This window comes from Hydra vulgaris, chromosome 04 (genome assembly GCF_038396675.1).
Source record: "Hydra vulgaris chromosome 04, alternate assembly HydraT2T_AEP".
NCBI lineage: Eukaryota > Metazoa > Cnidaria > Hydrozoa > Anthoathecata > Hydridae > Hydra > Hydra vulgaris.
Window position 1 is genome coordinate 31,826,776 of NC_088923.1, and position 5,024 is coordinate 31,831,799.

Sequence of the window (5,024 nt, forward strand, 5' to 3'; positions counted from 1 at the left end):
AAATTTAATAATATTTGAATTTACCACGTTGCTAAACTTTTTAATATAACTTTGAAACAGCAGTTTATTATGTAGTTATTTATATTTATTTGTAAATTTCAAAAGTTTGACAATGATGTCTTTTGTTTTATTTTTGAATTTAATACATTCTTAAACTCCTACTTACCGAATATAACTATTTACATAACGTCATATTGATATGTAAGAGATTTTAAATTTTCGTTTTATTTGAATTTATTTATATTTATTTAATTTATCTGAGTAACTATTTCTATTTAATAACATGTAAGTAATGTAAAACTGAAAAGATTTTTAAAAATATGACGTGTTTTTGTTGCCATTAGCATATAAACAAACATATATGTTAATAGATATTTATAATTGAATATACAATTTAAAAAATGTAATTGAAATACAATTGAAATAAATAAAAAAATAAGACAAAATGAAACAGGCGAAACATTTTCGAAAATAGTAAAAATATATTTTGATTCAAGTTGTACACAAAATATTTTACAACAAATGAGCGAGGCATTTCTGTAAATTAATCATGGTACTATACCGTAATTCACGCTGTTTCATTACAGAATAATCACGGTATTCTACCGTAAAATAACGGCGTTTTACCGAGATTTATTCACGGTGTTTTACCGTAAAATAATCACGGTACAATACCGGCACTTATGGGTAACGGTATAGTACCGTGATTTTCACGGTAAAGTTTTACAGTGTAGTAGCTCAAACTCACTCAATCACAAATCGACCACAAATCGATGGAATACTGACCACAAATGTTAACGAAAAAACCAAAATCGATAACAAACTACGCGCATCAAACACCAACAATGACGAAAATAATTTTACTTTAGAGTGCCGAAATAGTAAATCTAATCAGAAAACACAAAATCGTCCATTAGTAAAAAACATAGAACTTCAGAGCCCGTTTACGGAACAAAAATTTCTGAAAATAAAACAATTGCAGGTGGAAGAATAATTCGTAAATTTGACATTTTTGTCGGAGGGGTAAGCAATCAAATCAATGAAGAACTTTTTAAAAACTATTTAGAAACAAAAATAGGAATCACCCCCTTATCTGTTATATTGAATAAAGAAAATGAATACAACAGATCGTACAAAGTTTCCGTAAACAACACAGAAAAAAATAATAATATTTAACCCTGCTTTATGGGATAACAATATAATAGTTAAACCATACCGAAATAAACGTTTATATACTAACATATTTCAAAATCTGGAAACTAATGGAAACCAGGAAGATTCTCATAGATCAAAATGGATTTAGGAAACATTTTAAAGGAAGATAAACTTCCAACAATAACATTTAATTTATGTACTTTTAACTGCCACGGTCTAAAGTCAAGCATTGAGTATACCAAATCGTTGATTCTCTCTCATGACATAACTTTTATATGCAAACACTGGTTATCGAAACTAGAACATTTTATAATAAAAAATATCTAAAAAAATACCCATTCTTCATTTTTCCACCAGGCTAACAAACATGAGCAGGGTCGGCCGTTTGGCGGAAACGCGTTTTTTATTCGGAAATATTTGTTTCAAAACATAATTATTCTTTATGAAGATGATCACATCTTCGCAATAAATCTTTAAAAAAATCAGACTAATATTATCATTATTGGCATTTATCTCTCATCGTTGCGTAATAATCAAACATCGCTGGAGGAATACAAGAGTCAGTTGGATATAATTTCCGGTGTTATTTATAACTACAAGAGTGTTGCTGAATTTATTGTTCTTGGGGACTTTCAATCTTTTCCTCACGAAATATATTATTTATTAAAGAGAGCTAGCTCTACAAAAAATAACTACTCCGTGGTTTTATCAGATTTTATTAAGTCGAATGAACTTGAACTAGTGGACGTAACAAAAGGCTCTGGACCTAAGATAACGTATCACCATAATACATTACCAAACGCATCTTACATAGATCATATAGCTTTCTCGAGGTATACGTCTCTTCTATACTCAAATTGTTCCGTAATTCCTTTTTTATCTCAAAATATGAGTGATCATTTACCAGTATCGATTGAAATTGGAATTATCGGACAATCTTCTCAAGAAAACAATCGCAAAAAATCAGAAAATTACAGCATTTCAAATTATGCCTGGATCCAGTGAAAAAGCGCACATGGGATACGCGTGGATTTTTTCCATATGTAACCCATGTGGGGATTATTATTTTGTCCCATGTGGGTTTCATATGGTAAATCCCACATGGATTCCATATGGTAAATCCCATATGGGATACGCGTGGGTTTTTACCATATGTAACCCATATGGGGATTATTATTTTGTCCCATGTGGGTTTCATATGGTAAATCCCACATGGGTTTTATGTGGTAAATCCTGCATGGGATATAGGTGGAAAATACTACATGTTATAGATCTTAAATGCCACATATTTTAATCCAAATGGTATAAAAGTAGTCAATACTAGACAAATAAAAGTCCGAATGCTTCTATGATAATTTTTAAAATTCTTTTAATTTAAAAATTACTTAAATAGTAATTTAAAATTAATCATCGAAGCTTTCAGAGAGGCTTAACTTAATCTGGTATTTGCTACTTTATTCCGTTTGGTATTCAAAATGTGTAGCATTTTTGATCTTTTACATGTGATGTTTTTCACCTATAACCTATGTGGGATTTACCATTAACTATTATGACGAAATTTTATAAAAATAAAAAACGTGTTGCAAAATGAATTTATTTTAAAATAAATGCTATTAATCAATACATCCAAAATGAATATTAAAAAAATTATTTTTTCTTTTCCGATTTACACGCCGTTTTTTGTGATTGAATTAATTAAATCGCTTCGGCTTGCATAATACCAAGGTTTTTAGTATCTTCTAACTTTCTTCAAACATTTTCTAAAAAAAATAAATAAATACAAATATATATATATATATATATATATATATATATATATATATATATATATATATATATATATATATATATATATATATATACATATACATATAAATATATATATATATATATGAGAGAGAGAGAGAGAGAGAGAGAGAGAGAGAGAGAGAGAGAGAGAGAGAGAGAGAGAGAGAGAGAGAGAGAGAGAGAGAGAGAGAGAAAGCAATTTTAATAAGGAACCTTATTAGTCGAGCAATTTTAATTATTAGCCAGGTTGAAGTCATTAATGACTACAATATTTCACAAATAATTATTTCCTAATTTATTACTTACAATGACTAACGTATTATGGGTAATTGAACACATATTATGCGTAATGAGCTTGAACCCATGAGGAGAATCCTGAAAAAAAGTGATCAATCAGGATAAGTAGTTAAACAAAAAAAGAAAAACAAAAATGTAAAAACCTACTTTTTCAATGATGTAGACGTTGGGTGCAATAGCCACTGGATGCAAAAGTATCTTTACTTTTTCGTAACACACGGCCTTCTATAATAACAGGCCTTGACATCGCGAAATGCCGTAAAAACTGAAGGCCGATTAAACTTTCACTTTTACTTATATTGATATATTTTTATATTAGGTAGGGTGTAATGGCAGTCTATGTTTTCTAATAATAATCTTTAGTAAAGACGGAAATATAAAAAAAACCAAAAAGTTGTTAAAAGATAATCATATTTTTCGTATTTCAAATTTCATTAAGAATATTTATGTAATATTAAATAGTATCAATAACAAGCAGAACCATAACAAAGTATATATCTATATATTAAAAAGATAACTGTATTTTTAATTTTTTTTTGCTAAAAATGGTAACAATAAAAGTCACCAACAATAAAAAACACCAACAAAAGTTGATTCAAGCAAAAAAAAAGTTTTATCAATATATCTCAACAGGGTAAATATTTACAAATCCAAACATATTGAAAGACATATAGGCTAATGAGAAAATAAAAAACATAACAAGTAAATAGCATAATAAATTACAAAACTAATTTTCACATAAATTATGATAGCTTTAGTATTTTGGGAGTGGTAATTAGTGAGTAATTCTTTAGCAGAATATTAGAATATACTCTGCATTGTTTTTTTGTGATTTTAAATTAATATTTAGCAGCAATGAACTAAAACTGAGTAACACAAAATGTTTTGTATAAAGGGTCAGTAGCACCTTGAAAAAAAAAAGCAAAAAATTGACCATTAGAAAAGAGCATCAGAAGGAATTTCAAGTCCGCCTCTGTTTAGGCTATACAGATAACTTCCATATTTATAATAATAATTGGTAGAATCATCATAAATTTTTATTTCGCTTTTTTGCACATAGCCAGCTATGTAAACTATAGCCACTAATGTAGATTTACTAACTGAGCTTTCAAGATCATGTATATTATCCAGAAGTTCTTTTTCATCAGTAGAAATATCTCTAAAACATATGTCACAAGTATGACCATCGATACCATCAACAGGAATGTCAAGTTGTAATATCAATTTAGTAAGTTGAATATTATAGTTGTAATATCAATTTAGTAAGTTGAATTTTATGAAACCTACAGGTAAGCGTGTTTTACACGCTTACCTGTAGGTTTCATAAAATTTGACAGTTCAGCAATATCTCGTAGCAGTTGTAACTGTTGATCACCAACTGAGTGGATTTCTTCGCATAATTCATTTCTAAACCGAATGCCAGCACCAGGTGCTTTGACATTAACAACATTCGAAAAAAAATTATTTTTCAATAAATACAGCAGTACCTTCAAATGCTTTATTTTCGATCTCTGGATGCGTTCTTAATGCAGCTACTGTTTCTTTGCAAAAAACAGACAAACAAAACTTTACAGATTGTCTCTCTATTGCACTCAGTTTTATATATAGTTTCTAAATCACTCCACTTAGCCAAAGCCAGTCCTTTATTGTTCAAAAATTTAAGTTCCCCAGTCTTTTTTGTCAACCAATTGTTTCATATAGATTTTAGTAGATGCACATAATCATACAATAAATATATACCTGATGTTGTTAACCATGGTTTACTATCAACTGTTTTAAACATT

The 5,024-nt window shown here is 28.7% G+C and overlaps 1 long non-coding RNA gene across 1 annotated transcript; it reads right to left on the reverse strand.

Annotated features, from left to right (window-relative positions):
• Positions 1-2,772: 2,772 nt before the first annotated feature.
• On the reverse strand, positions 2,773-4,514 carry LOC136079758 (uncharacterized). The gene is made up of 3 exons (XR_010638179.1): positions 3,388-4,514; positions 3,250-3,318; positions 2,773-2,915 (listed from the first exon to the last, which is right to left on the reverse strand). It is a non-coding gene; the product is annotated as an uncharacterized LOC136079758 (long non-coding RNA).
• Positions 4,515-5,024: the final 510 nt, after the last annotated feature.